Source organism: Schistocerca serialis, chromosome 11 (assembly GCF_023864345.2).
Source record: "Schistocerca serialis cubense isolate TAMUIC-IGC-003099 chromosome 11, iqSchSeri2.2, whole genome shotgun sequence".
Taxonomy (NCBI): domain Eukaryota; kingdom Metazoa; phylum Arthropoda; class Insecta; order Orthoptera; family Acrididae; genus Schistocerca; species Schistocerca serialis.
Window position 1 is genome coordinate 179518920 of NC_064648.1, and position 24013 is coordinate 179542932.

Genomic DNA, 24013 nt, shown 5'->3' on the forward strand with positions numbered 1-24013 from the left:
AACATTTTACAATGCAACAAACGGCACTGATTACGTATTTGTTTATATGTTCAGATGTGCTAACAAAACTAACGGGGTTCCATTTAAAAAACACGTAGGTTTGTGTTAAAAACATACTTCCGTGCATTTTTGTATGGTTTGTATTAACCAATTACACTAGCCCCTCTCCTCACGTTCGGTCTGTGGAATCGGTTCGTCAGTATTTGATGTGGTTTACGAAATAGATCCAGCGGTAATGTTAGGTGACTCACCCTGTATATGTATATAGGGCAATTTTTTCCAGAATATACAAACTCTAGGGATTGATCGATCAGAGGATAGGGAACAAAAAAGGTGTAATGAACTTATGTCCGGCATTTCCCAAATTAGTGATGTATCCTGTAGTTGGGTCTAGAATATATGGTGACGTTCCGAATCTGGGTCTAGAAAATATGGTCACCTTACAAATCGCAACTTCGTGACTTTACCTTCACGAAGTCATTGTGTCGTTTTGTTCGTGAGGTTTTGTTCTGCCTACATATACTCTACGATTAATCAGCTCTTTTGTTACTAACGGTCGACACGCAAAACTGTAGTAGTTATTTTGTAGGTTAAGGTGGAAAAATAAAAGGAAAACAAACGGTCTTCTGGCGCATATGACGATAAGATACGAGCGACTTTCTTTGCCGCTGTAACAACAGTGAGTTACGACTGCAGTTCCCGATTTTCGTAAAGGCAAGATTCGCAACACGTCAGACAGGCGGCAGCACTGTTCCCCATCGCTTGAGACGTGATGCGTGCAGCGGCCTCTGACGCCGTATACCCGCTCCTTATTTCTTTTTTATTTCTTTATTTTGACACTGGGTTACAAGCACACAGCCAGCAATGGTTATACAGTGCCGAAGAAAAATAATCGCAAAAAAGAACAATATCAAAAAATTACGAACTTAGCGCACAAACACACTCTTAAAGTAAAATAAAAGCGAAAGTAGACAAACTCCAGAGAGCAGGCGGCAGTGATGACAATGACATTGGAGCAGCATTGCACATAGCACCATCCAGCAAAATTATGACAAACATGCTTATAGTAAAAGACAAATGATGAAAGGGAAAACACCGTTTCCGATACAGTAATACAACAATAGCTGGTGAACAGAATTGCAAAAAACATCATACAGTGAAGCGTCAAAGAAACTGACATAGGCACGCGTATTCAAATTCAGAGATATGTAAACAGGCAGAATACGGCGCTGCGGTCGGAAACGGCTGTATAAGACAACAAGTGTCTGGCACAGTCGTCAGATCGGTCACTGCTGCTACAGTGGCAGGTTATCGAGATTTAAGTAAGTCTGAACGTGGAGCTGTAGTCGGCGCGCGAGCGATGCGACACAGCATCTCCGAGATAGCGACGAAGTGGCGATTTTCCCGTACGACCATTTCACAAGTGTACCGTGAATATCATGATTCCGGTAAAACATCAAATCTGATCTCGGAAAAAAAAGCTCCAAGAACGGGACCAACGACGTCTGAAGAGAATCGTACAACGTGACAGAATTGCAGCCCTTCCGCAAATTGCTGCAGATTTCAATGCTGCGCCATCAACAATGTCAGCGTGCGAGCCATTCAACGAAATTTCATCGAGATGGGCTTTCGGAGCCGAAGCCCAACCCATGTATCCTCAATGACTGCACTACGCAAAGCTTTACGCCTCGCCTCGACCCGTCAACACCGACTTTGGACTGTTGATGACTGGAAACACGTTACCTGGTCGGACGTGTCTCGTTTCAAATTGTATCGAGCGGATGGACGTATACAGGTACGGACACAACCTCATGAATCCTTGGACCCTGCATGTCAGCAGGGGACTGTTCAAGTTGGTGGAGGCTCTGTAATGGTGTGGGGCGTGTGCAGTTGGAGTGATATGGCACCCCTGATGCGAGTAGATACGACTCTGACGGGTGACACATACGTAATCATCCTGTCTGATCACCTGCACCATTCGTGTCCAATGTGCATTCCGACGGAGTTGGACAATTCCAGCAGGACAATGCGACATCCGACACGTCCTGAATTGCTACACAGTGGCTCCAGGAACAGTCTACTGAGTTTAAACACTTCCGTTGGCCACCAAACTCCCCAGGCAGAGCGTATCTGGGATGCCTTGCAACGTGCTGTTCAGAAGAGATCTCCACCCGAGAGCCCTGCAGGATATACGGCGTCAGTTCCCTGCAGCACCACTTCAGACATCAGTCGAGTCGACGCCAGGTCGTTTTGCAGCACTTCTGCGTGCTTGCAGGGGCCCTGCACGATATTAGGCAGGCGTACCAATGTCTTTCGCTCTTTAGTGTAGTGAAAGACAAAACATGAAAGGTCAAACATCGTTCTCCAAACAAAAAGGACAACAATAGCTGAAGAACAGAATTGCAAATGACATAACAGTATGAGAAGAATAGCATACAGACAGACTTAAGCCGGCCGCGGTGGCCGAGCGGTTCTAGGCGCTTCAGTCCGGAACCGCGCTGCTGCTACGGTCGCAGGTTCTAATCCTGCCTCGGGCATGGATGTGTGTGGTGTCCTTAGGTTAGTTAGGTTTAAGTAGTTCTAAGTCTAGGGGACTGATGACCTCAGATGTTGAGTCCCATAGTCCTTAGAGCCATTTGAGCGTAAAATAAAAGAAAAACCCCAAAATGACAAACACAGTGCAGAGGTGCCAGTAGAACAGATAAAATGCACAAGAGAGTAATAATGAAAATTTAATGTACAAGTAGAGGTCTGTAAGCAAGTTAAAACACAAAATTATGCACCAGATTGAGAGGTGGCATGAGCCCCCTCTCATATTTCTATCTTACACTGAGTAATTAGATTTTCCTCTCTAATTGCATGCGGTGAAAAGCTGCTATTCCTTCACACGCGGACTTCCCACGCAGCGTCTCTCGTCACCCGGGTGGTCCGGTGACAGGCGGGCTCTGCTGATCTCGAAAGGGTTAAGCCGATGTGTGTGAGGGAGTTGATTGGATGCTGTCCAGGCCCCGACATTGTCATGAGAGCTGGGGCGACACGCCCACAGGGGCCTGATGGAGCAGCTGGGACTAGATTCCGTTACTTCGCAGAAACTTAGCGAAAACACTTTCCGGCGGGCTACCAGCGAGGCGTAGGAATGACTTGTGTTCCCAGGCAGTCTTGGCGGGCAAATTACCGCGTTTTCCTCAAAATCGTAAATGTGATTGGCTTGCTCAGGGCATAGCTCCGTGACGTAGCAAAATCGGCGCAGAAATTGGCGCCAAGAATCTCCATTGGTGGAATGGTAGTGCTCCGGCAATAGGGTGGAATTTTCCGCCGGTTTTCGAGTTGCTGATTGGAACAGTTAACCACGGCCACTGTCGTGGGGGCGGGAATGTTTGGTGTTCGGCTTGTACGGGTGCTCTTGTGAGGAGTCGGCTCTCGCCTTTCGGTCAGAGTAGGTTACAAGAGTGAGCTTTCGCTGCTCTGGACAGCCTGCCTTCTGTTGGCTGTCTAATATACTTTCATTTGATTGTAGCTGTTTGACGAAGTTGCTGAAGTTTCGACTTCAACGAAACTTTCCGAATACAGTTGGCAATTGTGCGTTCTGCGTACAAGCGGCCTATGTTGTCTGTCTTGGGCAGTTTTGGCTAGAGTTGACTGTACCAGAGTTGCTGTGTTACTTCGCTTGTTAAAATCAATCACTGTACCATCAGTGATTCTGTGAGGAGCCTTCTTCGTCTCCCCCAGAAGCTCATTTGTGTTGCTAGGAAGTCTTTAGTCTGGAACAACCAGACCAGGACAATTTGTTTCGGGCTGTACTCGCGACATTATCACTACCACGACGGGACGTCGAAGCAACCAGCCATCGCCTCCGGTACGCCAGATCGTGTCCTTGCAGTTAAGAAGACAGCTTGGTAATGTACGTCCGCAGCACCGGCAGACAGGGATTTTGCTAGGTGATAATCAGAGCTCAGCAGAGCGCGCCTGTTCGTCTTTTTCTAACTTTGTTCTGTCTTGGGTGTTCATCGTCTGAGTTCTCACTAATGTAGCAGCAATTAATGTTGAGTTGGCTGGGTGTTTCTCTTAAGATTTGAGTTGACAGGAATTGGCTCCACATACCACTTCGTCATAAATGTCACAATCTAGTATATGGACAATTTCACCTTCACAGCATTTATTTGAGTATCCAATTTGATGTATTGTAAATGTTTCGTGTGTTTAGTCATAATAAATCAAATACATAAGTCGCTCTCAGACGTCCGACCTGTCAGTCGGCAAGACTCACCGGAGGAGAAACACCCCTCTGAAGATGTCCACCGCAGCTCTGGACAAAATATTAGGAGCTGAAGAGTTTCATGGACCACGACCTTACATCCCGGAAGGTTTACCAGAAGATAAAAATAAATGAAATTGTTATTTTGGACAGAACTTTCATTCTGTTAATCGGTAGAGGAACCCTTTCATTTCTCACTATGTTGCTGAAACTTTCCTTTATTTAATGTCTATCAAATTAAATTATTGCAGGTGCCAAACTCTTTTCTACTCCACTTGCAGGGTCGATTACAGTCAGTTCGCATGTCTTCTTAATCCATGTGCAACAGCAAAAGTAGGAGTTAGAATAGGGGGGGCTTAGAGCACCATTTCCATATGAAGATTCTAGAATTTAGTGTTAAATACACTGCTTGCCCCGGCACCTCGCAAGATTACGAATCGGGCTGATGCCATGTGAAAATGAACACCTCGACAACTGACAAATTACTTCTGGATTCTGGGGGCTTTCCAGTAGCCTCTGAGGAAGAATACATCTGTTCTGAACAGTCGTTTGAACATGCCACAGAGTGCTGTATGTATGGCATAGCAATAAGCATCCCTGGCGTTGAGAAACAGCTGAAAGTCCTGAAAACAAATAAATCACCAGGTCCGGGTGGAATGACAAAAAAAAAAGCACAGGTGATACGGTATATAACAGGGGTAACAGAACGGACCCGAAAAATAACAGACCGATAACCTTAACATCGGTTTGCTGCGCAACTCTAGAATTCCCTAGAGACCTAAAAGCTCTTGTCCACGTATCACCACCCCAATAGAAAGCATCGCTCGTGTGAAACTCAGCTTGACCTTTTCTCACACGATGTACTGAGAACTATGGATCAAGGGCAACAGGCAGATCCCACAGTAATACACTACTGGCCATTAAAATTGCTACACCACGAAGATGACGTGATACAGACGCGAAATTTAACCGACAGGAAGAAGATGCTGTGATATGCAAATGATTAGCTTTTCAGACCATTCACACAAGGTTGGCGCCGGTGGCGACACCTAAAACGTGCTGACATGAGCGAAGTTTCCAACCGATTTCTCATACACAAACAGCAGTTGACCGGCGTTGCGTGGTGAAACGTTGTTGTGATGCCTCGTGAAAGGAGGAGAAATGCGTACCATCATGTTTCGACTTTGATAGAGGTCGGATTGTAGCCTGTCGCGATTGCGGTTTATCGTATCGCGACATTGCTGCTCGCGTCGGTCGAGATCCAATGACTGTTAGCAGAATATGGAATCGGTGGGTTCAGGAGGGTAATACGGAACGCCGTGCTGGATCCCAACGGCCTCGTATCACTAGCAGTCGAGATGACAGGCATCTTATCCGCACGGCTGTAACGGATCGTGCAGCCACGTCTCGATCCCTGAGTCAACAGATGCGGACGTTTGCAAGACAACGACCATCTGCACGAACAGTTCGACGACGTTTGCAGCAGCACAGACTATCAGCTCGGAGACCGTGGCTGCGGTTACCCTTGACGCTGCATCACAGACAGGAGCGCCTGCGATGGTGTACTCGACGACGAACCTGGGTGCACGAATGGCAAAACGTCATATTTTCGGATGAATCCAGGTTCTGTTTACAGAATAATGATGCTCGCATCCGTGTTTGGCGACATCGCGGTGAATGCACATTAGAAGCGTGTATTCGTCATCGCCATACTGGCGTATCACCCGGCGTGATGGTATGGGGTGCCATTGGTTACACGTCTCGGTCACCTCTTGTTCGCATTGACAGTGTAAGTAGGCTGTTTATGTTTTCTCTATGTAAGTAGGCTGTTTATGTTTTCTCTATGTAAGTAGGCTGTTTATGTTTTCTTATTGGCAACGTTACGTAGCGCTCAAAATGAAATCACTGGCTGTGCTGTGTGCAGTCTGTGGCTAGTTTGCATTGTTGTCTGCCATTGTAGTGTTGGGCAGCTGGATGTGAACAGCGCGTAGCGTTGCGCAGTTGGAGGTGAGCCGCCAGCAGTGGTGGATGTGGGGAGAGAGATGGCGGAGTTTTGTAATTTTTCATGAACTGATATATTTATATATGATGATATCAAGGTAAATACATTGTTTGTTCTCTATTAATATCTTTCATTTGCTAACTATCCCTATCAGTAGTTAGTGCCTTCCATAGTTTGAATCTTTTATTTAGCTGGCAGTAGTGGCGCTCGCTGTATTGCAGTAGCTTGAGCAGCGAAGATTTTTGTGAGGTAAGTGATTTGTGAAAGGTATAGTTAAATGTTAGTCAGGGCCATTGTTTTGTAGGGAATTTTGAAAGTCAGATTGCGTTGCGCTAAAAGTATTGTGTATCAGTTTAAGCACAGTCCTATATAAAATTGTTCAAAGGGGACGTTTCAACAGCACTTTGAACAGTGGACGTTACATTTCAGATGTGTTACGGCCCGTGGCTCTACCCTCCATTCGATCTCTGCAAAACCCTACATTCAACAGGATAATGGACGACCGCATGTTGCAGGTCCTGTACGGGATTTTCTGGATACAGAAAATGTTCGACTGCTGCCCTGGCCAGCACATTCTCCAGATCTCTCACCAATTGAAAACGTCCGGTCAATGGTCGAGCAACTGGCTCGTCACAATACGCCAGTCACTACTCTCGATGAACTGTGGTATCGTGTTGAAGCTGCATGGGCAGCTGTACCTGTACACACCATCCGAGCTCTGTTTGACTCAATGCCCAGACGTATCGAGGCCGTTATTACGGCTGGAGGTGGTTGTTCTGGGTACTGATTTCTCAGGATCTATGCACCCAAATTGCGTGAAAATGTAATCACACGTCAGTTCAAGTACAATATATTTGTCCAATGAATACCCGTTTATCATCTACATTTCCTCTTGGTGTAGCAATTTAATGGCCAGTAGTGTAGATTTCCGGAAAGCATTCGACATAGTACCTCACTGTAGACAGTTAACGAACATATGTGCATACGGAATATGTTCCCAGATATGTGAGTGGCCCGCAGACTACCTAAGTAACAGAACCCAGTACGTTGTCCTCGACGGCGAGTGTTTATTACAGACAAGGGTGTAAGCATCTGCGTGTAACGTTGCGAAGCGATATGAAATAGGGGCATGTGGGGATTCTGGTAGGCAAGGGAATTGGCTGACTTTGGTTCGTTGGGAGAATTTTAGGTTCATCTGTAAAGGGGATTGCTTATAGAGCGCTAGTGCGACCTATTCTTGAGTACTGTTCGATTGTATGGGATCCGCGCCAGTTCGGATTCAAAGAGGACATCGAAGCAATTCGGAGGCAAGTTGCTAAATTTGTTAGCAGCAGGTTGGAACAACACGTAAGGGAGCTCAAGTCGGAATTCCTGGAGGGAAGAAGAAATTTATTTTGATGTACATTATTGAGAAAGTTTACAGAACCTGCATCTGAAGATGACTGCAGAAAGATTCTACTGCTGCTGACGACACAAATTTCGCCTATGGGCCATGAAGATACGATACGAGAAATCAGGACTCATTCGGAGGCATATAGATACACTATGTCACCAAAAGTATCCGGACACCTGATTGCAAATGACTCACAAGTTCGGTAGTGCTGGAATTCAGTATGGTGTTGGCCCACTCTTGGCCTTGATGACAGCTTCCACTCTCGCAGGCATACGTTCAGTCAGGTGCTGGAAGGTTTCTCGGGGAATGGCAGCCCATTCTTCACGGAGTGCTGCACTGAGGAGAGGTATAGATGCCGGTCGGTGAGGCCTGGCACGAAGTCGGCGTTCCAAAACATCTCAAAGATGTTCCACAGGATTCAGGTCAGGACTCTGTGCAGGCCAGTCCATTACAGGGATGTTCTTGCCGTGTTACCACTCCGCCACAGGCCGTGCATTATGAACGGGTGCTCGATCGTGTTGAAAGATGCAGTCGCCATCCCCGAATTGCGTTTCAACTTTGGGAAGCAAGAAGGTGTTAGAAACATCGATGTACGCTTGTGCTGTGATAGTGCCACGCAAAACAACAAGGGGTGCAAGCCCCCTCCATGAAAAACACGACCACACCATAACACAATCGCCTCCAAATTTTACTGCTGGCACTACACACGCTGGCAGATGACGTTCACCGGGCATTCGCCATACCCACACCCTGCCATCGGATCGCCACATTGTGTACCGTGATTCGTCACTCCACACAACGCTTTTCCAGTGTTCATCTTCTTACACCGAGCGAGGCGTTGTTTGGCATTTACCGGCGTGATGTGTGGCTTATGAGCAGCCGCTCTACCGTGAAATCCAAGTTTTCTCACCTCCCACCTAACTGTCACAGTACTTGCAGTGGATGCTGATGCAGTTTGGAATTCCTGTGTGATGGTCTGGATAGATGTCTGCCTATTACACATTACGACCCTCTTCAACTGTCAGCGATCTCTGTCAGTCAACAGCGGAGGTCGGCCTGTACACTTTTGTTCTGCACGTGTCCCTTCACGTTTCCACTTCACTATCACATCGGAAACAGTGGGGCTAGGGACGTTTAGGAGTGTGGAAATCTCGCGTACAGACGTATGACTACAAGTGACACCCAATCACCTGACCACGTTCGAAGTCTGGAGCGCCCTATTCTGCTCTCTCACGATGTCTAATGACTACCGAGGTCGCCGATATGGAGTACTTAGTAATAGGTGGCAGCACAATGCACCTAATATGAAAAACGTATGTTTTTGGAGGTGTCCGAATACTTTTGATCGCATAGTGTAGTTGATTTTCCCTCGCTCTACCGGCGAGTGGAAGAAGAAAGGAAACGGTTAAATGGTTCAAATGTCTCTGAGCGCTATGGGACTTAACTTCAGAGGTCATAAGGCCCCTAGAGCTTATTAGAACTACTTAAACCTAACTAACCTAAGGACATCACACACATCCATGCCCGAGGCAGGATTCGAACCTGCGACCGTAGCGGTCGCGCGGTTCCAGACTGTAGCGCCTAGAACCGCTCGGCCACACCGGCCGGCGGAAACGGTTAGTTGTGGTACAGTGTAGCCTCCGCCACGCACCGTACAGTGGCTTGAAGAGTATGTATGTAGATGAAAATGCAGATGTAGACTGGAGACTTTTACTTTTTACTGGCTGCATGTACCCAGTTCAGACACACTGAGCTTCTCAGGCTTAGATGAAGTTAAGTTCACTGACGGTGTGGCAAAATGTGCTGTAATTTATGATGCAGGACATGAAAAATGCAGAAATGATTTAGTGAAAGCGACGTTTGGAAAGCACAGGAGTTAAATAAAACTTGTACGTAAATTCTGCCAATTATTTATTAACAGATAGGTCCATACGTGCATCAACAATTATTGTATAAGTACCGGGTGATCAACAAGCCAGTATAAATTTGAAAACTGAATAAATCGCGGAATAATGTAGATAGAGAGGCACAAATTGACACACATGCTTGGAATGACGTGGGGTTTTATTAGAACCAAAAAAATAGAAACGTTCAAAAAATGTCCGACAGATGGCGCTTCATCTGATCAGAATAGCACTAATTAGCATAACAAAGTAAGACAAAGCAAAGATGATGTTCTTTGCAGGAAATGCTCAATACGTCCACCATCATTCCTCAACAATAACTGTAGTCGAGGAATAATGTTGTGAACAGCACTGTATAGCATGTCCGGAGTTACGGTGAGGCATTGGCGTCGGATGTTGTCTTTCAGCATCCCTAGAGATGTCGGTCGATCACGATACACTTGCGACTTGAGGTAACCCCAAAGCCAATAATCGCACGGACTGAGGTCTGGGGACCTGGGAGGCCAAGCGTGACGAAAGTGGCGGCTGAGCACACGATCATCACCAAACGACGCGCGCAAGAGATCTTTCACGCGTCTAGCAACACTTTTTTTTTTTGTTGTTCTAATAAAACCACATGTCATTCCAAGCATGTGTGTCAATTTTTACCTCTCTATCTACATTATTCTGTGGTTTATTAACTTTTCAAATTTATACTGGCTTTTTGATCACCCGGTATATTAAATAAGCAGTTAACAAATACTATTTTATGCTTTGTTTCACAGGTTTTCTTATTCTTAGTACACAACCTAGGTTTCGGCTTATAAGGCCATTTTCAAGTACATTACTGATTTCAAAGATGATAAAGCAAAGATAAACATGATGATAAGGCAAAGATAAACATCTCAACGTCTTAATATATCAACTCTTGGCTTAATGTAAAATTACTTCAATGACCATTTTTTGTCAAATTACCTACTAAAGACCTGCTAAGGAGATTGCCTACACTACGCTTGTCCGTCCTCTTTTAGAATACGGCTGCGCGGTGTGGGATCCTTACCAGATAGGACTGACCGAGTACATCGAAAAAGTTCAAAGAAGGGCAGAGAATGTCACTGAAATGATACAGGATTTGGGCTGTACATCAATAAAAGAAATGCGTTTTTCGTTGCGGCGGAATCCTCTCACTAAAATCCAATCACCAACTTTCTCCTCCGAATGCGAAAATATTTTGTTGACACCGACCTGCATAGAGAGAAACCACGATAAAATAAGGCAAATCAGAGCTCGTACGGAAAGATTCAGGTGTTCGTTTTTTCCGCGCGCTGTACGAGATTGGAATAGAAGAGAATTGTGAAGGTGGTATGATGAACCCTCTGCCAGGCACTTGAATGTGATTTGCAGAGTATCTATGTAGATGTAGATGTAGATGTAGAAATTACACAATTCAGCAATTACACTAATATTAGTAGACATACCTAGGAATAAAGGTATACACCAAATTAGAACTTTTTCTTTGCTGATAGATAGAGGCCCAAAATTTACTTAAATCTAGGAGTTGTGGTATCATCTAACAAAAGTGAATAACTGAATTTGCTCATTTAATAAACACCTAACTCAATTATTCACCTCTTTTTGTCAAAAGTAGTCGTTGAAGTAATTTTACATCAAGTCAAGGGTCGATACATTAAGAAGTTGAGATGTTTATCTTTGCCTTACCATCATATTTATCTTTGCTTTATCATCTTTTCAGTAATGTACCTGCAAATGGACTTATAACATGAAAACTGACCATAATAACGCTTGTGAAAAAAGGCAAAAAACAATGTTTAGTTATGAAACTTCCTGGCAGATTAAAACTGTGTGCCCGACCGAGACTCGAACTCGGGACCTTTGCCTTTCGCGGGCAAGTGCTCTACCAACTGAACTACCGAAGCAGGACTCACGCCCCGTAATCACAGCTGTACTTCTGCCAGAATCTCGTCTCCTACCTTCCAAACTTTACAGATCCTCTCCTGCGAACCTTGCAGAACTAACACTCTTGAAAGAAAGGATATAGCGGAAACATGGCTTAGCCACAGCCTGGGGGATGTTTCCAGAATGAGATTTTCACTTTGCAGCGGAGTGTGCGCTGATATGAAACTTCCTGGCAGATTAAAACTGTGTGCCCGACCGAGACTCGAACTCGGAACCTTTGCCTTTCGCGGGCAAAGTTTGGAAGGTAGGAGACGAGATACTGGCAGAAGTAAAGCTGTGAGTACCGGCGGTGAGTCGTGCTTCGGTAGCTCAGTTGGTAGAGCACTTGCCCGCGAAAGGCAAAGGTCCCGAGTTCGAGTCTCGGTCGGGCACGCAGTTTTAATCTGCCAGGAAGTTTCATATCAGCGCACACTCCGCTGCAGAGTGAAAATCTCATTCTGGAATGTTTAGTTAGTTTACAACGTTTCAGCAAGAACCCACATTTCATCCAGTTAAAATGATTAAAGAAGCTAGAGTAGTGTTTCGTCTTTTGTAAATCATTATTTACATTCCATTGATTATTGAAGATCAAACTCATCAAGGTGGTCCTTTCGGCATCACAGAAAGAAGGTATGGCAGAATCACATGCAATTGAAAATAGTGGTGAAACATCTGAGGTAATAAACGGGTAACGTTGTGTGCCAGCACGGAAAAGAAAACGTAGTAACGTTCGTAGTAATGACGATACAATATTAAAAGCGTAGAAAAAAAGGACGAAATTAGGTAAAATTTATTAAAAACGCTTATGGAACACAAAGATGATATTGACTGTTTCTCCGTCACATCAGCGCAGTTATAAGGAGTTTACCTCCAGAATAAGGCAGAAAGGAAAAGAGATATGTGTAATATCGTTTCTTACTATAAAATAATGGTTGCACAGAGCAAAACACATTAGCCATGTGATACCATCGGCCCTTTAATCTCCACACCCTAGTCTTGGGACTGCAGAACAACATAATACTGTACTTACCTCAGCGTCGAATATAACTTTTCTTCTGCACTTATTGCGTTTGTTAAGCAGTCATGGTTTACTTCATCTTTAATGAAATTGAGCACGAAATAAAACTGTCTTTTATTTAAACGACAATAGCTCCTGAGAATATTTTTTATCAATGCTATGTTAACTACCTTCCGTAGCTCTAGTTTTGTATAGAGGCATTACCAGTTTGTCATTTTCTGGGATGTAACATCAGCAAGTAGTGGTGGGCAGGAAATCGCGTATCTGTTAGAAATCGCAGTGACTGAGAAGTCACAGATATCACAGTAGCAACTTTACAGAATCTAACTGCGATTTCAGTCACAGTTAGCAGTCGCAAGTAGTATTTCACATTCAAAGACGTGAGCCATCTATTGGTCGAATTTAGCACTGCTTTCTGCGATTTCAGTGACAAGTCGCAACTAAGAGTCGCAAGTAGCAACTAAAAAGCGCAGTTAGCACTGCCATCTGTTGAGCAAAGTTCATACTACGCTATTCGCTACCGAGTCAAACTGCGATTTCTGTGACAAATCGCAACTAAGAGTCGCAAGTAGCAACTAAAAAGCGCAGTTAACATACTTTTCCTAGTGTCATCTGTTGACCGACGTACGTACTTTGTTATGAGAGCCTTGTGCCTCACGAGGTCGATGTGCTGTGTGTGCATATGAAGGGCTTATTTCAATAGTGGTACAAGTCCATTCCCTCCACAATCCTCCACACCTATAAATCCCTCATCCGCCCTATCCTTTGTTACGCCCATCCAGCCTGGATCTCCGCCCCCCCCTACCTTCTATAAATCCCTCCAAATCCTCGAACGCCATGCTCTCCGCCTCGCCTATCGCATCCGTCTCCCCTCCCCCACGCGGATCCTGTATGATCTCATCCCCTTCCCCCACCTCCTCCTTTTCCTTGAAAGGATACGTATCCTGTACACCTCACGTAAACTTGATCCTCCTCACCCGCTCATTTCCCCGATCCTCTCCCACCCCCGCCCGCTGCCGCGCCTGTATTCCCACGTCCCACCCGGTCTCCATCTCTCCACCCTCCATACCCTCTCCCAAGGTGGCTTCCGCCAGCTCCCTCTCCCTGATGATGTCCTCGTCCCCTCCATCTACCCCTCCTATCAACTTTGACCCTGCCCCGCCCCCCACTTCCCGTGTCCTTTCCTTTCGGCACCCTCCCTCCCTTCTCTTCTCTTCCCTTCTCTTCCCTTTTCTCCTGTCCCCTCCCTCCACCCCTCTTCCCCCAGGCTTCCCCTCCCCCTTCCTCCCTCCCCCCTATCTCCCCTGCCCGTGGCATCTCTGCTCTCCCCTCTCGCTCTCCCACTCCCCTTCCTCCTCCTCCTCTCTTGGCAGGTCCCCGGACTCGCACACGTATAGTGAACATTCGCGCGCCGGAGATCGTCGCCTTTTGTGTCTCGTGTGTGTGACGTCATATAGTGTTTTTGGTGTCCGCCGTCCCACTCCTACGTTCACTTGTGCCGTCGGACTCATCCGTGTTTTGTGCGCCGTGCCGACGTGTTTTCCGTGTTGTTATCGTCACATGTGAACGACTCCGTGTTTTTTATGTCTCTGTGACCTCTCTCTTTTGCCCGTCATTTTGTTCTTTGTCATTCACCATGTTTTATACTCTTGTAAAACGCTATGGCTGAAGAGCGGCGTAGTGTGCCGCTGCCAGCCTACCTGAGTTGTACAGGTTTTAAAATAACAATAAAGTAAAAAAAAAAAAAAAAAAAAAAAAAAAACAAGTCCATTTTTGTTAATTTTGAGATATAGAGTCGTAAAGTTAAATGAGTGCTGAAAAATCTGCAGTTGAGATACCAGAAATATTCAAGCATATGGCTTCTTGCTAGAGATGAACCTTTATTTATGTTTGTTTGGATCACTAATTTCAGAAGCATTATAGACAGAAAAGTGTAGGTAATGGACTTGTACCACTATTGAAATAAGCCCTTCATATTATATGACGACATGCACATTCAGCATCAGTTATGGTTGGTCAAATACTGCTGTGACTCTGAATGTATTATATTAATAAGAAGCAACATTGCCTTTTTCTCCTGAAAATATCAAGTAACGTAACAAATGTGTTTGATTCTTCTTCCAATATGACAGTTTTGGTTAATACTCCACATGCCTACAGGACTTTGCAATGTTAACACAGCAGAACTCAGACATCTGTATAAGTGTAGAGAAATGAAAACAGTCATATGAATGCCTCACTTTTGTTCTGACACAGTTCAAGACTCGGGAGAAAAGTTTTACACCTGGTGTTCTACATGGCAACTTCACACACAAGAACTTTTTGCCGACACTACTACCACCTACATAAGTAAGCTTTTCCTGTGTCACTTTCAAGTAATGCACTTAAGCTATTCCTGATTTGAAACTTCCTGGCAGATTAAAACTGTGTGCCCGACCGAGACTCGAACTCGCAGAAGAGCTTCTGTAAAGTTTGGAAGGTAGGAGACGAGGTACTGGCAGAAGTAAAGCTGTGAGTACCGGGCGTGAGTCGTGCTTCGGTAGCTCAGATGGTAGAGCACTTGCCCGCGAAAGGCAAAGGTCCCGAGTTCGAGTCTCGGTCGGGCACACAGTTTTAATCTGCCAGGAAGTTTCATATCAGCGCACACTCCGCTGCAGAGTGAAAATCTCATTCTATTCCTGATTTAACTGGAAGATCTGTACTTCCCACTTTCATATCAACAGCCTCAAAATGCATATTGTAGACTTCGGGATATGTTACAGGTCAGTGTCACACCAAGATTGTGGAGTAAGGGGGGGGGGCGGCGGCACGTCGGTATCCAACAAGTGTTTACCAATAAATAAGTGGCGGAAAATTACGGGTATAGGACGGCTAAACATGTGGAAAATGAGATTTTTATTATTCACTCAATGTATTTAACATTTATTATTCCTTTAAAATCGCACAACAACTTCAATAAAACACTTTAATCAGTCACACACTTATTTCATAATTATTTCACTTTTAAACTGCAAATCCTCTAAGAGCTGTCTTGAATCTTCACGAGTCTCTCTCAACAGCCTTGATGTGGATAGATATGTACAGCAACCAGAACTGCGTCTGCAAAAACACAAGGATTATTAAACAATTTTTGCTGTCACTAATTACTAGCAATATAATTGACAGAGTAGATTGCTAATATTTGCTATATCACATTTGCTAATATTTGCTATATCACATTCGCAAGAACGATCTCACTGAAGTAATTAAGTCCATCGAAACGCTTAGAAACTAACCTCTCGTCTGACGAAAACGGTCTAAAGACTGGCAATTTCTTCAGATCTGTTGACAATGATATTTTGAATTATCACTTTACTGAGTGACTGAAATGTAGTTCAGGTACCTATGAACATAACAATATGTTAGAATTCATTTTCTAAACACGAACTATTACGGTACTGTGCGGCTACTTACATATTGATTACACTATTAATATTTTCACAGTTGTTTCTTTAATACAAAATTAAAGCCAACGGAAGAACAAACGTAAAACATACTTACCAATGACAGGTTTGTTGAGATGCAATTTTCTGTGTGGACAGATGTAACTTTTTCATACGGTGGTACGTCGCAGAAATCGCAGGAGTCACAGAAATCACAGAAATCGCAGAAGTAGCAGAAGTAGCAGAAATCGCAGAAGTTGCAGAAGTAGCAGAAGTCGCAGAAATCGCGGAAGTAGCAGAAATAGCAGTGGCGGAAGGATACGCGACTTAGGTTCCTTAACTGCGACAAATCACAGTTAAGAATAACAGATACTGAAAAGTAGCATTCACAGAAATCACTGATATCGGAAAATCACAGTTTAGCCCATCACTATCAGCAAGTGAACGCTTTTGTTCTTCCAATCGCAGCGCAATAGCCACGGTGGAGTTGACAAATATCTCGTCACGCCAACTTTTGACAAGTCACTATACTGCACATCAATTGCTGCGTTCTACACAACTCCTAATGTAAGAAATCGCGTCGTTGTTAATATGTTGTTCATTCTCCCCTGATTCATTGCGTAAAAGGCGGCTCATCAGCCTACAAAAATTGATCACCGAGAGTGTGGTTAGGCAGCATCTAAGAATTACAGTAGCAGATGCGGTAGTGAAAATGCAAATATATTGATACTAACTAACGGAATTCCAACGGGTGCAGATTTGTTCTCCCTCCTGTACATACATCACAAGTTTCGAATAGTATTAATCTTTATAAGCTATGAGCGCGTCATTAAAATTTTCTCGTTCAATCTACACATTCAGTCTCCATCTGTTTTAAAATGCAATTACTCTCTCCTTGTAGCACACTGCAACACGTAGCGACACGCAGCGGCGGAAAGGCGAACTATTTCGGCGAGACGGGTGCCTGCGTGGAGAAGGGTGTGTGTGACCGCGGCCCACACCGCAGTATTACGAAGGTGAAATGTAACATAATCTCAAAGGAGACAGTGGTCCAATATTTTAAATTGTGCAAATATTTCAGAGTCTTTATTTGTTGTTAAGTTGTACTGCCTAGTGGTGTGCAGGCGCCAGGAGCTACGCGTGATAAGAGCATACAGATACATTGCTCTCACCCCACCTTCCCCCCACTTCGTTTTTTTCTCTCCCTCCCCCGCCCCCCCTTTCCTTTCACGTCATCTGTCCAAGTTCCCCCCATCTGCCCTCGGCTGTGGTGTATCACATTTGTGCCAATTTTTTAGTGCAGTGTTGTTCGTCTTTCCAAAGTGTTGCGCAAAAAAAAACCATGCTGTCGCTGGGTGTGAATTTTATGTCTCTTGCGAACAGAAACCAGACTGTCGCCGTGTTTTTTAATTGTCTGTCTGTTATTTTACCTGTCTGCTTCATACGTATTTTATTAGCACCATCATCCCTTTGTTCTATGATTTTAAGTTCCACGATTTTTCCGCCATGTTACCATTTAAGTCTCCGATTTTACCGCCTGTTTTTATTATTTATTATCTTCATCTTTTTAAAACAAATTCTGTAGCCTGAAGAGTGGCATACTAAGCTGCTGCCCTACCACCCCTTTGAGGGGAATCGAAAATAAAAAAAGAAAAAAAAACCGATACATTGCTCTCACCCACTTTTTTCTGAGCCCTCTCCCTCCATCGTCTCTCCCCCTTCCCCCCCTCATCTGAAGGGGTCCACCGCCCCCCCCTTCCCCCATATTCATATGCCTTCGTACTCTATAACGCAGTATTTTCCGTGAGTGTTCAGTGTTATGTTTCACCTTTTTAAGGTGCTGCAAACAGAAACTAGACGGTCGTCATTTTTTTTAACTGTGCCTGTCTATTTCCTAAGCGTTTTTAATCGGGTATATTGATAATTTTTACTTATGGACCGTCTGACAGCAGCTGAATAAAACACAATTTTAGTGTCAAACGCGTTTCGCCTTTATTTTCTGCTAGGCATCATCAGCGGCCTGGAATATGTACATATGTTAGCTATTTAATTTACCATTTTTGTCACTGTGCCTATAGGTTATAAACAGTTCCGGTGGTTGGTATTTCCTATTAAGTAGTAATGTTTTGAACTGTACTTACAGGTTGCGTGGACAATTTCGTACATATTACGCTCCTGTTGCAGTTTTGGTTCAAAAATGGTTCAAATGGCTCTGACCACTATGGGACTTAACTTCTGAGGTCATCAGCCCCCTAGAACTTAGAACTACTTAAACCTAACTAACCTAAGGACATCATACACATCCATGCCCGAGGCAGGATTCGAACCTGCGACCGTAGCGGTAAAGGTTCCAGACTGTAGCGCCTAGAGCCGCTCGGCCACTCCAGCCGGCTTTAGTTTTGGTGTTGGTCTTCTTCTTATGAATGCCAATTTGCGGTTTTTTCCCCACATTTCACAGCACTGTGAACTGAACGCTTGTTTCAGTGCAATGTTTTGGTTTCTGTTGCCGACTGTCAAATGTTTTTGCCAAAGATCGAATGCTATTACCAAACTTTCGAGTGTAATTATTGAAGTATCTGTGATCTGTTCGTGTATGCATTTGTGTGTGCATTTGTGTGTGTGTATGTGTGTGTGTGTGTGTGTGTGTGTGTGTTAATAGGAAATACCAACCACCGGAACTGTTTATAACCTATAGGCACAGTGACAAAAATGTAAATTAAATAGCTAATATATGTACATATTCCAGGCCACTGATGATGCGTAGCAGAAAAATAAAGGCGAAACGCGTATGCCACTAAAATTGTGTTTTATTCAGCTGCTGTCAGACGGTCCATAAGTAAAAATTATCAATATACCGTAATATTACACGCAACTGAGGAAGACAGGACTAAAAAAATTGAAGATGTTTTTAATCAGCAGCACTGACCTCTTTCTTTTTTGTTTTCTTCACAACTTTTTCACCATGTACCATTTTTAAACAGTCATCGTTTTATCACCTCATTTTATTGTTATGTCTCCTCAATATGTTTTTTAGCTTTACCTGTAGGCTGCAGAGAAGTGTATTACACTGCTGCCAGGCTGACCCCACCCCCCACCCCTCCGCCCTATGGGGGGGGGGGGGGGCTGAAATTGAAATACAGTAAAGAGAAAAAAGGAAAAAAGCTGCTGCCAGGCTACCCTTTCTCTAGGGTGAATCGAAACTGATATGTTGTCGCACCTTATCTGAAGGTAATTATTTTGAGACAGTTTTGATAGCTATTCTCTGTTTTCCCTACTGGTTATTTTTAACAGTTGCGAGTAACAGCAGGTGAGAAAGGATGACTAATACTTTCTCGTGGGAACACATTGTTTTGCACAACAGAAAAGCCATCTCGACATGAGCAGAACTAATGTATCTCTCTGTATGACAGGAATGTAGCAAATAGGAGGAGCAAAGAAATTCGGCACAATGATCTTCTATAGGGCAGTAGTAATAGTAGTAGTAGTAATAGTAGTAGTAGTAGGTCAAAGTGGGTATTGGGGCATTTTGTTAATGCATGTTGCCTACATCAGGGGCCAGCATACATTCAGGGGCAAATATATTGTTCTGCTCCATATCAGTCCTTACTCAACTGATCTCTTTTGATTGACAGGTCCTTAACCTATTATTCTAAACCACTTTTGATGTCGAATTGATATGCAAATTAAGGAAATGGTGGCAGCTGATTGATTTGTGACCCTCACCCCCTCGCCTTAACCTACAGTTCTGCTAAGTGGATTTTGACCCTCTGCAGGTTGATTTATGACCCTCATGGGATAATCCATCCTTATGTAAAAGGCTCCCCCACCCCTCCACCCCCCTGCAACCCCCACTCTGGGAACTCCTTTCACTGATACAAGCACACTTTCATGCCTGATTACTCAATAGGCCCCTCCCACTCTGTCAAATTGATTGACTAATTAATTAAATTGATAAATTAAGTGTACGTTCCCCCTCTAGGAAACCATCCACCCTCCGCTCCCCAACCTGGAAATTAGCAGGAAAAAGACTGATCTTATTGGGTATTTGGTGGGGAATCGATTGCAGTGTATGGAATATTGTTTAAACAATTTCTGATAGGTTCAAAAAATGGTTCAAGTGGCTCTGAGCACTATGGGACTTAACTTCTGAGGTCATCAGTCCCCTAGAACTTAGAACTACTTAAACCTAACTAACCTAAGGACATCACACACATCCATGCCCGAGGCTTCCGATAGGTAAAGCAATGTGTGGAATATTGTTTAAATAGACAATAAGGCGCTCTTACGACCATTTTATATAATTTTCACTGTCCATTTCGTTGTGGTAATCTTCCGATGTTGATCTCGAATCGTGCATGAACCCTGCAACCCGATTGAAGCCCATTTTTTCCTCCCACATGAACCACTGTTGCTCCTTGTCCAGAACTTTGAATTTTTCCACAAACCTGCTACGTCACTACTCTGCCAACATTTACTGACAGTATAGTGTGTATGCATCCATGTTTCACCAGTATAAACGAAGGGTTTCTTCACCAACTGTGACATAATCGCGTGTACAAACAGTGATCCAACACTATAAAATGTTTATTCCAGTCTCTGAGCACAAACGAATTCTTTAGACGATGACCGGTTTCAGTCTGTTATGATCATTTTCAGAACTTTTTTACACCATGTCCTAAAGTGATATATGTTTTGACGATGCAGTTATGGCCGTATCACCTTAGGACATTGTGTAATAAAGTTCTGAAGATGGTCATAAGAGACTGAAACCGGTCATCGTCTAAAGAATTCATTTGTGATCAGAGGCTGGAACAAAAAAGCATTTGAAGGGTTTCTTCGCTCCTTTCTTGTTTTCTCTCAAAGTTCTAAGAAAGCGTGCACACCATGCTATAATGTCCTCCCTCTCAATCAGAAACGTTCGTCTGTTTTTACATTTAAAAAAATGAAACCCCAAATCCTTCAAAATTTTCCAGAATGCGGGTTCGTTTCCCTGTGTAATTCATGTCTGCGTACTCCTTGACCCAACTGTAAAGCTTTCGAAGAGCGGGTATTTCTCTTTTTTCTTTTCAGTAAACACTTACGAAAGTCATCGAGACACTTGCTTTTCTTCGTCAGTCTCTTCTTGCTTGGCGTCACAATTTTCTGACCACTCCGCCTAGCTCTCTCAACATCGTTCACAACATTACGCGCTATCCTTGCACTCTTTCCTACTGCAGCTGGTGCTCTTTCCAGGGCTCTTCCTAACGGTATTAACAAACCTTTCCGTTTCTTTTCTCGACAGAAATGAACTACGTTATTAATCAAGGCTTTTCTGTCTGAGTGTACTCTCCAGTAACCTGTATTTGTGCCATCACTATCCATTTCGGCAGATGCTAAGAGCACAGAGCCGTAGTAACTCACTGAGACAATAACGTGACTGTACAATGCAGAGCCGCGCACTTCATTCGTGTACTGTCGCACGCCTTCAGCCCCATCAGTATGTGAAGAAAGCTTAGTACCGCGTTCTGCCGTTGGAAACTGTAAAACCAACAGCAAATACACATTTGTTCCTGAGCATTGAAATCACCTAGTAAGACTCTGACGTGGTTTTATGGAATTTTGGATACTAATTCTTCTAATGTTTCCCACGATTTGTCTACCTTTGCGCGATCTGTTTTATTGCCATCATTGATAGGCATGTGTGCATTGATACGTGTCTATGTTTTGTTTGCACACTTTAGGGTGGTTGTTATTAGTACTGAGTTACCGTGTTGAGTATGCTCTTTTTGACTGCAAAAGCAACTCCTAAATGTCGTGCTATTTTTGACAATCCGTTTGTTTTGCTTCTCGTCAAGTTGTGCCACAAACTCCTCTTCTCCCCAATTCTGTTCAGTACCTCCTCATTAGTTATGTGATCTACCCATCTAATCTTCAGCATTCTTCTGTAGCACCACATTTCGAAAGCTTCTATTCTCTTCCTGTCCAAACTATTTATCGTTCATGTTTCACTTCCATACATGGCTACCCTCCATACAAATACTTTCAGAAACGACTTCCTGACACTTAAATCTATACTCGATGTCAACAAATTTCTCTTCTTCAGAAACGTGTATTTCAGAAATGTGTATTTAATGTTCCTAAAAATGTTTTGGTTCAATTGGCTCTGAGCACTATGGGACTTAACTTCTGAGGTCATCAGTCCCCTAGAACTTAGAACTACTTAAACCTAACTAACCTAATGACATCACACACATCCATGCCCGAGGCCGGATTCGAACCTGCGACCGTAGCGGTCGCGCGGTTCCAGACTGACCTCAGATGTCGAGTCCCATAATGCTCAGAGCCATTTTGAACCAGAGATACGTAAACAGATAGAATACGGAGCAGCAGTCGGCAACGCCTATACGTATATACGACGCCTATTCGGAAACTAAGATCCGATCGGCCGCAAAATGGAAATCCCCGTGAAAATCAAAAATGTTTTATTTGCAACAGTTAGCTACGCCTTCCAAGTGCTTCTCTACATAGTCGCCACTACGATTTAGACATTTGTCGTAGCGTTGTCCCAACTTTCCAATACCCTTGTCATGGATGTGCAAGTAATGTGTCCAAACACCACAATAAAAGAAAGAAAGTTTGCGAGCTGCTACCCACGAAAGCGGAAATACATGTGATGTAGGTTCAAAAATGTGTAATTCTATGTAAAACAGAACTCTGGGTTCACTGACGCAGATCTACTATGATGACAGTTGCGGATGTGACCTTTTTGATTTCGCTCTTTCTGTATTTTACTTTGTGTTTCACAGCTGTGGTTGTAAATGTGCATATCATATCTATTTGTCCAATTCTAAAGTCTCGTAATGAACAAACAAATCGATTGGCTCTATATTCGCAGGCAAACTTCCGACCTCACGTGAAATAACATTGCTCCTCTTCTCAGATTACGTAACTCGGCAGATGAGGGACAAGTAGGAACAGAATGAGAGAGAAAAACATTTACAGACGAGGACAGAGGCAGATATGACCCTGAGGTACTTAATATCCTCCACCATTGGTAGAAGACACCGGTAGCACCTCGGCAATACTTTGGCAGTTACTTGTAATAGCCTACTCCATCTGCAATATTGCCCGACAGGCCAGCAATATTACCCGGCAATAGAGCACTATTGCGCAGCAACCCACCAATAATGCCACCTACCCAGCAATATTGCCTAGCTTCCCAGCAAATTTTCGAGTAAACCGAGCAATATTGCCCGGCAATACAGCAATATAGCCTTGCAAACCAGCCATATTGCCACCAACCCAGCAAAATAACCCTGCATCTCAGCAATATTGCCCGGCAACCCGACAATATTGCCCGGCGACCCGGCAATATTGCCCGGCCGCCCGGCAATATTGGGCGGCAGTTCGGCAATATTGCCAGGCTACCCGGCATATATGCCCGGCAACCCGGCAACGTTGCCCGGCACCCAGGCTACATTGCCTGTCAAGCCAGCAACACTGCCCGGCAAACCCGGCAACATTGCCCGGCAACCCGGCAACATCGCCCGGTAACCAGGCAACATTGCCCGGCAGCATTGCCCGGCAACCCGGCAACATTGCCCGGCGTCCGGGCAACATTGCTCGGCAACCAGTCACCATAGCCCGGTATCCCGGCAACATTGCCCGGCAACCTGGCAACTTTGCCCGGCAACACGGCAATTTGCCCGGCAACCAGACAACGGTCCCGGCAATCCGGCAACATGGCCAGGCAACCCGGCAACGTTGCCCGGCAACACTGCCGGGCAAGCCGGCAACATTGCCCGGCAAGCCGGCACCATTGCCCGGCAACCGGGCAGCATTGCCCGGCAACCCGGCACCATTGACCGGCAACCCGGCAACAAATGCCCGGCAACCCGGCAACATTGCCCGGCAACCGAGCAATATTTCCGGCAACCGAGCAATATTGCCCGGCAACCCAGCAATATTGCCCGGCAGCGCAGCGGTATTGCCCGGCAACCCCGCTGTATTGCCCGGCAACGCAGCGATATTGCCCGGCAACCCAGCAATATCCGTGTGTATTGCTGCGTCGTTGGAGCAGGATTGACGGCAACACTACTACAGCC

At 44.6% G+C, this 24013-nt stretch overlaps 1 non-coding gene across 1 annotated transcript; it reads left to right on the top strand.

Annotated features, from left to right (window-relative positions):
* The first annotated feature begins 11808 nt into the window (after window positions 1-11808).
* On the top strand, window positions 11809-11885 carry Trnas-cga (transfer RNA serine (anticodon CGA)). The gene has a single exon. It is a non-coding gene; the product is annotated as a tRNA-Ser (tRNA).
* Window positions 11886-24013: the final 12128 nt, after the last annotated feature.